This window comes from Cibotium barometz, chromosome 33 (assembly GCF_041138505.1).
Source record: "Cibotium barometz isolate CiBa-2024 chromosome 33, ASM4113850v1, whole genome shotgun sequence".
Classification (NCBI taxonomy): Eukaryota; Viridiplantae; Streptophyta; class Polypodiopsida; order Cyatheales; family Cibotiaceae; genus Cibotium; species Cibotium barometz.
Window position 1 is genome coordinate 43,983,308 of NC_141078.1, and position 12,417 is coordinate 43,995,724.

General features: G+C 49.8%; 1 protein-coding gene across 7 annotated transcripts in view; it reads right to left on the reverse strand.

Annotated features, from left to right (window-relative positions):
* The window catches only part of LOC147619615 (transmembrane E3 ubiquitin-protein ligase FLY2-like), a 92,935-nt gene that overhangs the window by 47,903 nt on the left and 32,615 nt on the right, over nt 1-12,417 (reverse strand). The window lies entirely within an intron of this gene.

A 12,417-nucleotide genomic window follows, 5' to 3' on the forward strand; every position in this document is an offset into this window, starting at 1 on the left:
CTTTCAGGTTACTCTCCGAGATGGCGGATTTACTCGAGATGGCTGAGAAGCACGTTAAGATTCCGACTCTCCCCACGTTCCCAGTGGATCGGCAGTTGGACGGGTCCAATTATGGCATCTGGAAGGTCATGATGGAGTCACTTTTGGAGTCATATGATCTTGCTGATTTTATTATCAAAGGGGTGCCAAGGCCGGAAGCTGAGGAAGGGGAGGTTTTATCAGCGAGGAAGGACCGAGAGGCACAGGCACAAATGTGGGACCGTGTCAACGCCAGGGTCCGGTCATTTATATTCCTCAATTGCACACCACAGGTGATCAACCATGTGAAGCACATGACGCTGGCAAGAGGCATATGGGAGCACTTGGCTTCTTTGTACAACAGGGTGTCACCCATGAAGTGGATATCCTTGGAAGTGCAGATGCGGGTTATGAACCCTGCAAAGTCTTCGACGATGCGGGAACACATTAACAAGCTGCAGGCCCTTCAGCAGGAAGTCCTTCAAGCTGGGAAAGAGATATCGTCCGAAGATATGGCCATCACGTTACTTTCCCACTTGCCTGGTCAGTATTCCGCTTTCTATTCCTCGTTGATCACGAGTGGCAGGCTCAGCACCATTACATGGGAGGAGCTTGTGCCAATGGTCTTGGACCAGGAGAAACGTTTCACGAACCCTCCTCACGGCGGAGGTTCGGAGGCCTTAACTGGCCAACGGTCGAAAGGCCGTAATACCAACAAGGGCAAAGGGAAGGCTTCACCAGATAAGTCTTCCGAGAAGAAGCCTGATCCAGAACGAGAGAAGCTGAAGGCCGAAAGATCTTGTAATGATTGTGGTGAGAAAGGCCACTACTGGAGGAAGTGCCCTAAGCGGACAGGGAAGAGTACTGAGTCCTCAGCCTCAGCTGCGAAGACTCCGGCATTTGTGCACTTGGAGATGGTGGACTCCGATGATTCATCGTCTTCGAGCGAGGAGGCAGTTGGCTTCACCGCAAAGGATACTCGGGAATGGATTCTCGACAGTGGTGCTTCCAGGCACATGACTCCATCCCGTGACTTCTTCCTGGATTTGAAGCGGCAGTCAGGTCGTATCTTTATTGGTGATAACTCCACTATTCCGATTCATAGTGAGGGCCGGATGGAGATCATTCCCGACGGCAAGGGGGGCAAGCATGCTTCCCGTGTTCTTTATGTCCCTGCTCTGGGCTTTCATCTTTTGTCAGTGCATGAGGTATGCAAGACTGGCTTTCGGGTGGAATTTGAGGAGCATTCAGTTGCTCTAAGGGACCGTGAGACAGGCAAAGTTGTTTGGGAAGGCGGTGTGGAGAACGGCATCTACAAGCTCTCTGCACTCTCCTCACTGACAGGCTCTCAGGTCGGAGATTTGTGGCACTTTCGTTTTGGCCACTTAAATGTGGATGCTTTGCGGCGCGCCTTTCGGGACCAGATGGTGGTTGGCTTGCCAGATGTTGGTAGTAGGCAAGGACGCTGCAGTTCTTGCATACGTGGTAAGCAGCACAGGGAATCCTTTCCGAAGCAGGCTTCCAGGCGGGCTTCGAAACCTTTGGAGTTGATTCACACTGACTTGTGTGGACCACAGCAGATACCATCCTTGGGAGGATCTCTCTACTTCATGCTGCTTGTTGATGATTGTACCAGATTCACGTGGGTCTACTTTCTTTCACAGAAGGACCAGGCTTTTGCTCGGTTCAAGGATTGGCACGTGATGGTGGAGAAAGAGTCTGGATTTCAGGTCAAGACTCTCAGGGCTGGCAAAGGAGGGGAATTCTCCTCGACTGTATTCTTTCGGTTTTGTGCAGATCATGGCATCAAGAGGGAATTGGCCAATACCGGATCGCCTTCGGAGAATGGAGTTGTTGAACGTAAGAACAGGACTGTGGTGGAGATGGCGAGGACCATGCTGAAGCATCGAGATCTTCCTCGTCCACTTTGGGGTCAGGCTGTGGCAACAGCTATCCATACCATTAACCGCTCTCCGACGACTTCTGTACCCCATATGACTCCATTTGAGGCATATTTTGGCAGGAAACCCGATGTCTCACACTTCCGTGTTTTTGGGAGTGACGCGTATGTACATATTCCGAAGAAGCAGAGGGGGAAGCTTGACTCCAAGTCCCGCAAGCTGGTATTTGTGGGGTATAACTCTCTTTCCAAGGGATACAGGTTGTATGATCCAGAGAGGAACGAGATTGTTGTCAGTCGGGATGTGGTCTTTGACGAGCATGTTCCAGCATCCACTGTCGAGGAGCCGCCACTTCTTGGAGATCCAGAGTCTGATGATGATTCCCAGTCTACCACTCCAGTTGATCCACCTCAGTCATCACAGGAGGTTGAGCCCGCAGCTGGAGTTGAGCCCCCGCGACCACAGGAGGCTCCACGATCTGTTCGAGTACCTAGGTGGTTGATGGACACCCTTCGGGAGTCAGGTGTCACGGAGCTACCCTCCGAGTGGACCACAGAGGACGGCCCTCGAAGATCACATCGAGTTCGAGATAAAAGCAACACGGCGGAGCTTCTTCAAGTGAACTATGCTCTTATGTCTCGTATCATGCGGGATAAAGAGCCCACTTCCGTAAAGGAAGCCCTTTCACAGGATACTTGGAGGGAAGCCATGCAGGTGGAACTTGACGCCATCGAGAAGAACAACACTTGGGAGTTGGTACCGAGGCCGTCGAAGCGGTCAGTCATTGGTGTCAAATGGGTCTCCTGTCTATTTGTATACACCAGGGCCTCTGTTGTGGGTGTGCCCGCCCGTATATCATTTTTCCACACTCCCCGTATTTTTTCCCTATTTTTCCCGTTTTTTTCTAGTGGCTGGAGGGCTGCCAGTTGATGCCAGGAGCACTCTGAAGCTGGCCGACTGCATCTGTATCAGTCGTGGGCTGTCTGAGTGCTGGCCGACTTGTTCTGCACAGGCGTAGGGCATCAGATGCTGGCCGACTGCCATTTTTCAGCAGTCGTGGACAGTATCTTCGGGATCTTGTGTATAGAGAAGAGTTTACACGCATCTCTCAGTGTTTCTTGTGCTGATTATTTTCTGCAATCTACTTGCCCTTGTCTACCCAAGTTTGGATATCATTTCCGCTGCATATTCTGACATGATCCGCCCCAATAGGACAAGTAGGGATGGAAAAAGAGTCCAGGCGACTCATGGTCTCTATGGGACCAAGAATGTAGTCAACAATGCTCCTCCCTCCTCCATATGTAAAACAAGTGTAGGCTCCTGAGCCTGGCCACCTCTCGAGCCCATTATAAATAATGAGCCAATGATGCGCACCAAACACCAATAGCTGTCTCCCATGTTTTTTGGTCTCCCCTCGATCCTCCGAAGATCTCTGTATCCCAGGGTCCTCCTCATCCAGCCCCCTCAAATGTGGATCCTCCATGTCATACACCTCACACTGTCTACTCTAGGTCCTGGCATTAAAGTCTCCCACTAGCAAAATATCCCCCCTCCTCCTATACTCCGTGATCCCCTCCGACAATGCTGTGAATATCCCCCCCTCCTCTGCTATAGCATCCTCATGCTCCTCTGCATCCTCCATCTGATCTCTATGATGCTTCCCTTGAGCAAAAAGTGAGCCATCTGGTGAGAAATAGCGCACAGCAATATATACCGCCCTCGTATCCGTGAGCTGCACTCTGACCCACATGAACCTAGCCTCCTCATCTCAGCTCATCACTGTAACACGTGGCTGGAGCTCCTCCCTAAAAAGTACAGCCACTCCCCCCGATCCTCGAACACCTCCTGCCCATCTAGTCTGCCCTCTAAAGGCAGACTCCCATGTATAGCCTGTCACCCTCGGCAAACTCCTCTTTTGACTCTGGTGTGTCTCTGTGAGAAAAATAATGTCCCGATCTCCCAGCACCTCCTCAAAATGCCCTAGATCTGACCACAGTGACCCATTGCAGTTCCACACTGCCATCTGTACCTTTGTCTCATAGGCCGCGAGTCCCTATTCGACGATCTTCATGACCGTCGCGATAGAAGGCTTTTTTTCCCGCCATTTGTGCCGCCTTCACTTTGGGCATCTCTTGTTTGCGATGTGCCACTTGTGCCTTGGTAAGGTCATCATCCAAGTAAATTCTGTCCCCAAGTAAACCTCTAGCTACTACCCTTTTTTTCAAGAATGTAACCCTGCCTGTGTCATCCTCAAACTGTAATATGAGAGGACGTGAATAGAAGTATCTCTGCCTGCTCTCCAAGCATTCTTGAAGGGTGTCTCACCTTCGTCGTATCCCAATTTCTTGCATAGCATTTTCCCATCCTCTTCCAGAGTAGAGCCTTCCCCTTCGGGCATGCCTATCACCCGTACGTTCAATCCGCGTACCTGACGCATTCCCTCCTCCTCAAGGGTGGCATTCATCAAAGCCGTTCGCCCTTTCGTTTGGACGACCACCCAATCCTTTTCAGCCTCTTGCTGAATTTCCTGTTTCACCTTAGCTGTCTCCACCTTCACCTCCTCCTTCACCACCTCAGCAAACCCCTTCTTGAGTTCGGCCTTGATTTCTTCGATGTCAGGGCTGATCTCTCCATCTTCCCGTTCTTTAATCCCTTGCACCTTCTCCTTAAGCTCAGAGATCTCCGTTTGCATGGTTGACCGTTCCTCTCATAATGCTTTGATTTCACCTAAATACATGTCTTTTTGCCATAACAGTATGTCCTTGATCACTTTCAACCCGTCCTTTGATAAATCCCCTAACACTCTCTTCTCCTTCTGTCCTGAAATGTATTTTTCCATCTTGTCTATGATGTCAGTCAACTTGCCATACAAACCCTCCCATTTGGATGATCGAGTAGGTGTAGGTGCCATTGTACTCCAAAAGAGGAGGCGGATGATGGCGCTGAAGCTCAGAGTGGTAGCTCTTCTGCAGAGAGCGCAAAAGAGAGAGAGAGGGTGAGAGAGAGAGAGAGAGAGAGAGAGGGTTATGTTGCTGCCTCCTTGGGGGCCTAAGAGAAAATTATGTTGCTGCCTTGGGGACCTGAGGAAGGGTGGGTGGGATACGGGAGGCGGAGAGGCCCGGGTGCGCGCAGAGCCCAAGTGCGGAAGGGAGGGTGGGAGGCGGAGAGGCCCGGGTGCTCGCAGCACCCAAGTACGGAAGGGTGGGTGGGATACGGGAGGCGGAGGGGCCTGGGTGCGCGCAGCGCCCAAGTGCGGAAGGGTGGGTGGGGGCGCGCAGCTAGAGGGTGCAGGCGCATAGAGAGAGATGTGACAGCTGAGAAAGAAAGAAAGAAAGAAAGATATATTAAGCGTCTACTAAAGACCCAATAGGCCTATGAGACCAAAGTGGTACAATAATGTCCATGGCATATCTCATCATGGAATGGAAAATAAAACAGAATGAAAACATAAATATAGCTATCTCATTGGGGTGATACAAAACTGTCCATGGAAACTCGTCATGGAATACTAGGAACATAAAAACATGGGAGCAACATCAGCTCTAAGTAGATGGTATACCACTCTACAAAATGTCAAGCATGGGGTTGACGAGTATGGCCGAGAGGTCTCCCTCAACTATGCCACGTGGAAAGGTAGCTCGATGGCGGTGGAGAGAGAGTGAGAGAGAGAGAAAACAAAGAAAGAAAGCTGTATTAACGTCTACTAGAGGCCGAACTCAACCTATGAGACAAATCAATGTACAACTGTCAATGTCTTCTAGATGTCCAGAAAAAAAAGGACAAAATGAACATGAAATAAACTATGAAAGTACTGAGCTAGTGGGGGGGTGTGATGGATGGGGGTTGAGAGGATGGGATTTACTTGTGCATTGAGAGAGAAGACTAGGGGTGGGAGGGACGGATGGGATTTACTTGTACATTAAGAGAGAAGACTAGGGTAGAGGGTCCAAAAGAAGCTCACAAGGCTACTCCATTTCTAGTTCAAGGCGATGCACTAGTAGGGCTCTACAACACATTTTTCAAAAACAAAAAAGTTAGCCCTCATCTCCTAATTTGATAACACTCATCATCCAAATTGCAAATAGTAGAGCTCCAACAACACATTTTCCAAAAACAATAAAAGTTAAACCATCATCTCCTACTACTAGAGGCTCAGTATGCAACCTATATGCGCAGGGTATACAAGAATGCAATGCAAATCTGTCTAACTCCAACCAGTACCATAATGGGGGTGTAATATGTGATACATAGGCGATGGCGAGGCAAAAATACCTCAGAGCATGATCTCCGGGTGTGAGTGTAAGTGAGCTAGCCACTCCTGGATATGGTGCTGATGTCGAGCCCGTATCTCTGTGATCTCCCTCTGATGTAGTCTGGGAGTCTGGTAGCCTGGTGCTCTCGGTCTCCATCTGGCTCGGAGCGCTGAAGTGTAACCCCCTCTTGTGTCAGGATAGGCACTGGGATAGATCTCTGGAAGAAATCAGTGAGCTGGAGCTGTCGCCCACCTCTCCCTGTGGTATGAGTCCTCCGTCCGGACAATGTCATGTGGGACGCACGGTTTGCTGCGGATCATCCATGAGAGCATGAGAATCTGAGGCCTCTCTATCTGAGACCATGTGGAGGTGGCGAGCCCAGGTGCCCATACTGCTGCAGCATCCATCAAAGCAGGGGTGACTAGTGTGTCAAACAACCACCCCTTCGTGCGGAGCTCGTGGAAGTGTGCCTGGTGACACTGTCTCCTAGCATGGCAAGAGCTGCATACCCTCGTGTGAGTCTATCCCTGGCTACCTGTGCCATAGTAAATCTTCCTGGCGGAGTCGTAAATGTAATCCCCAGGTACACATGATTCTACCACCTCTACCTGTCCTCCTGCTAGTGTGAAGATGGCCTGTCGTCGAACCGGCCCTGAGGTGTGGAAAATCATGGCCTTGGTTTTCCCAAGGTTCACTGTAAGCCCCCTTTGTGTGCAGAAGTCATCGAGTGCATGGAGATGGTGCTGTAGTCCCATCCACAACTCAGAGACCAGAATAATATCATCTGCATATAGCATAATGTGGACTGTGGTACCTCAGATGTCTACCCCGTCCCCACCGCCGTGACCAATGAAGTCAGCCACCTCATCGATGTATAGCCCAAATAGTGTAGGAGAGAGTGGGCATCCTTGCTTCACACCTATGGTGCTAGCAATAACATCAAATAGCCCCCCGAGGCATCGTATGCGCCCAAAGACCTGCTCATATAAAGCATAGATGTCCCAAACCATCTCTGATGGGATCCCCAATGACTGTAGGCGCTGGAAGAGTCTCTCTCGTGGCACCGTGTCAAATGCTTTGTGGAAATCCACAAAGCAGCAGTATAATCTCTTCTCCCGCGTCGTAGCCCTGTCTATCAGACATCTTAGAGTGAATATATGGTCAATAGTGGAGAAAGCTCGTCGGAATCCAGCCTGCCGTGGTGCTCGCAGTCCCTCCTTCTCTGCATATGAGCTCAACTCTGCCTCGAGCACTACGCCATAAAGTTTGGCCAATGTATGACCAATCATGATAGTCCTGTAGTTGCTGGGGTCTAGCATGTCTCCCGCTTTGTGGAGAGGCATGATGGTGTGCATAGTCCACTCAGCTGGTAGGCCCTCCACTAGTGCCCTATTAAAGAGGTGAGCAACAAAAGGTCCCAGTGTGTCAGCTGCACAAATAAGATGCTCACTCTGTATACCTGTGTGGTCAGCCGATCTCCCATGCTGTAACCGGCGGATAGCTCTCTCTACCATCGAGGCGGTAAAGAAAGTAGAGGTGGTAGGGCGGGATTCCTGTGGCTATGGTATGGGCGGCTACTGAGGGATATGGTAGAGGCTCTTTGCATTTGTGTGCGTACGAGGGCGAGGCTCTCTCATCCTGCGCCATGCAATGGCTGCATCTCTGCTCATGAGTAGGTGGTATATATCCCAGTACTGTGCCTCCTCATATGCACGCCTCTTACAGCGTGTGAGTATCCTCATGTGTCGGCTCGCCTGTCTCTGTGTAATGGTCCCCAGTGCTCCTCTGGGCACGAAGGTGTCTATATAGCTCTCTACACTCATCATCATACCACCGATTCTCGGGCATGCTCCTTGATCTATCTCTGTGTGCAATGTGTGTATGATGGGGTAAGCTGCGGGTGGCGGCCATATGTAGTAGAGATGACAGCTAGGTGGTGAGAGTGTCTAGAGGTGACAGGGGATCCATCTGGAATAGCCTGTCATATACATGATGCTCATATATGTCTGCCAAGTCATGGGTGCAGTAGAAAGTTGTATGCGATGCCTGTGGGTGCTGGTGTGGGACTCGCCAGTGATAGTAAGAGGTACGTGTGATCCGCACCAATAGGACAGGGGGGGATGGTGAAAGGTGTCACTGCCTGTGTGGTCTCCATGGACCCCATGATGTAGTCCACTGTGCTAGCCCCTCCTAATCGTGGAAAGCATGTCAGTGCTCCTGAATCCTGCCACTGTCTCATCCCGTTATAAATAACGAGATGGTGTTGCACTCCCAACTCAAGTAAGTGATGACCATATCTAGTGTTATGCGGCTCCATGTCCTCTGACACCCTGCAAGCTCCTGTGTCCTCCACCTCTAGTGTGTGCATCACCTCAGGGTGCTCGAAATCATAAATGTCGCACTGTCGGCTGTGTCTGTGCATTGAAGTCCCCCATAAGGAGGACTTCCCCCAGGTTGGAGTAGTGTATGATCTCATCTGAAAGGGCTGCATATGGTGACTCTCCCAATGGCCCTGTGTCCTCCTCCTCGCCTCTACTCTCATCCTCTACTGTCATGGCATATCTCGATCCTCTAGGAGAAAAGTAGCATAGAGAAATGTATAACACCCTGTCTGCTGAGAGCTGCAGTCTAATCCACATGTATCTAGCCTCCTGGTCACGTGCTACCACCTGTAGGCGCTCCTGTAGCTCTCGCTTGAAGAGTACCGCTATACCTCCAGATCCTCTCGATGTGCTCTGCCGTGTGGTCCCCCTGTATGTAAACTCCCACTGATAGCCCTCTATTTTGGGTAGCCCCCTCTCTGGGCTCTGGTGCATCTCTGTAAGTAGTATGATGTCCCGTCCCTCCATGACCTCCTCCATCCTCCTAGGATGTGTCCAAAGTGCTCCCTTGCAGTTCCAAACTACTATGTGTATCTGTGAATCTGGATCCTCCATAGCCGATGTCCCATAGGCCGCCTGGCGCTAATCGGTGGCCTTGCCATCAACGATGACACGGCCATCGCGATAGAATGCTCTCTTACTCTCGGCATGCATGTTTTCCTGTGTTCTATCTGCATCCTTGTAAGGTCGTCATCCAAATAGATGGGATCTCCTTGTAATCCTCGTAGAATCACCCTCTTCCTCATGAAGGTGACCCTCTCCGTTTCTCTTGCAAACTGTAGGATGAGGGCTCACTTGCGTGTTGAGTCTTTCCCGGCTCTCCATGCTTTGGTGAAGGGGATAGGGTCCTCTTCCCTGTAGCCGAGCTTCAGGCATAGAAGCTGTCCATCTTTCTCGAGAGTGGAGTCAGGTGTCCCGGCTATACCGGTGACTCAAATGTTGAGGCGGCGGGCATGCCTCATCTTCTCCTCCTCAATGGTGGTGTGAATGATTTGGTGTTCTTCCCTTTGAGTCTCCTCCCTCACTTCTTTACGGATGTTCTTCTTCACCACCTCAACCCATCCTGAGTGCTTGGCTTCGAGTTTTCCCTCCATGTCCTTTGTGATCTCCTTGGAGATCTCTTCTTTGATGGCCGTGAGAGTGTTGTCATTGATCTCCCCTTCTTCCTTCTCGGTGTTCTTGACGGCTACCAGTTCCACTTTCAATGCACTCGCCTCCTCCCTGAGTGCTGTGTTCTCTTGTTCAAGGTCCGTGACCCGTGCTTCGAGGGCCATGATGTGCCAGTGTAGTTTGTTCTCCACCTCATTGAGGTTGGAATCGGATGTCTTCTTGTTCTCCCTGATTAGTGCCTTCATTGCCATCTCGAGGGCCTCGAGCTTCTCTTCGAGACTCGGGGCCATTCCTCGAGATTACTCTGCAACCCTTCCCACAGGCAGGGAGGAGCTCAGGAGAGAGAGAGAGAGAGAGAGAGTTATGTTGGGGGGCCTGAGGAAGGGTGGGTGGGAAAAGGGACGCAGAGGGGCTAGCGGACAGGCAGATGGGCCAGCATAGCGGGAGAGAAGGTGGCGGCGAGCAGGGGCGCGAACAACGGCGAGCAGAAGGCGGCGGCGAGCAGGGGCGAAGGCGGCGGCAGTAGCGAAGTGAACAGGGGCGGCGAACAGTAGCGAACAACGGCGAATAGTTGCGGGCGGCGAACAGTAACAAGGCGAACAGAAGGCAGCGACAGTAGCGGCGAAGAGAGAGAGAGAAAGAAAGAAAGAAAGAAAGAAAGAAAGTTATATTAACGTCCACGGGAGGCCGAATCCGACCTATGGGACAGATCAAGTACATCCATTTACATTCCACTCTGGGTATCGATGCCAAAGAGGCATAAAACTGGAAAAAAAAATAACTCAAAATGAACTCTTAAGACTCTTAAGAGTTTAAATTACAATGGGTTCTATTGCATCTAGTTCGAAATTGAGATTCAAAATAAAAATAGCTATATTTCATCCATGGATGGATTTGCTCTACGGAATTCTTTAATGATTGCTTGTCCTCCTCTGTATATTGCCCATTTGCCATTCTTTCTTGCTTCTTTAACTTTATTCAGCTCTGCCGATTTGTTCTTGAGTTGTAGCGGGGTGAGTTCATCAGCTATCCATACCTTTGTCCCTTGGAGAGACCTTGTTTGCTTCATCACTGCTATTTTCTCATTGTTGTCTATATAGGAGACTTTTGCCTGTGTACCCTTTACTATAATAGAGATAGGGTCTCCTAAGTCCACGAAGGGGACTACTTTGCTCAGTTGTGCTGTAAGTACATCTGTATCTAATATGTAGTCTTCTCGAAGCTCTTGAGCTATGTCTGCCCTATCCCAGCCTTGAGGAAGACCACCGACTCTGATTACCTTTTTGTTACTTTCCATTCGTTCCTTTTCTTTGACCGCTGATATGACTTCTTTAACAAAATCTTGTGAGTTAACTGAATTTACCTTTGAAACATGGTTTGTCATTTCTGTTTGTAGTGTTGTAGGTATGGGTCCTTCTCGTGCTTCCTCTTGCTTCGTCTTCATGGCTTGCACTTGCACTTTCAGTTCGTTGATTTGTTCATCTTTCTTGATAGTCTCGTGTTTCAGTGCTGCTAATTCTCGCTGGAGTTTCTTCAGTTCTTGCATGAGGTAGGCTTCCCATGGTGTCGGCTTGCTCACGGGTGGAGAAATGGGCGGTAATCGTGAAGCGGTGACTGAGGCAAAAGACTTCTTACTTTCCATGTGTTGCTGCTGATAAAGGAGAGGGCTGTTGGTGGAACGAGTCCCCCCTCAAGGGTACCCTCTCCCCTTTGGGGGAGACTCAAAAAATGCGACCTACAAGATGCTCAGCTACAGGTGCAGGGGAGAGAGAGATGTGATGAACTCAAATGGAGAAAATGAGAGAGAGAGAGAGAGAGAGAGAGAAAGATTTTATTAACATCTTCCAAAAGACCGAACTCAGCCTATGAGACAAATCAGTGTACCTGTGTGGGGTATCCTCTGACATCCCAACAAAATGAAAAAGTACTGAACTAAAAAGCTGAATCTGGGTGTGCAATAAGTACAATGAGTGGGGGAGGGGATGGAGCTCTACTACTAGGAGAATGCAAAGCTATATGCATGGAGTATACAATCATGATATGCAACCTAGCTAGCTCCATCCTATACCATACTGGGGGTATAAAATGGTATACATCAATGAGAGAGAGAGAGAGAGAGAGAGAGAGAGAGAGAGAGAGAACGAGAACCCCAAAACACAGCACTAAATACAGCAGCGAAACCCTAAAAGCGCAGGCATGGTGAGCAGTGAAACCCTAAAAACGCAGGCACGGTGAGCACACACACAGAGCACCAGCACAGTATTGGGCCCCAAAACAACCCACTAAGGGGCCCACCTATTGGTGTATTTGCGTTATTTTTTGAATGAAAATGACCAAAGCGACAAGGACCTGAATTGTCCTGTATTTGAGTACTCAACTTCTTCTCTGCTGAACTGACTGTGGGCTGAACAGAAGGCAGGACTGCTGGGAACTGTGCACTGGCAAGCTGCCTTCTTCCCAGCAATCATGTTATCCAGCTCGCTGGCAAGAATGTTTGTGTTGACATTTACCCACTGAGGGGCCCACCTTTCGGTGTATTTGCGTTATTTTTGGAATGACAATGAGGAAAGCGAAAAGGACCTGAATTGTCCTGTATTTCAGTACTCAACTTCTTCTCTGCTGACAGAAGGCAGGACTGCTGGGAACTGTGCACTGCCAGCAATTATGTTATACAGCTTGCTGGCAAGAATGTTTGTGTCAACATTTACACAAGCAAACAAGATAACAGTAACACACAAATAAAATGGAACGTGT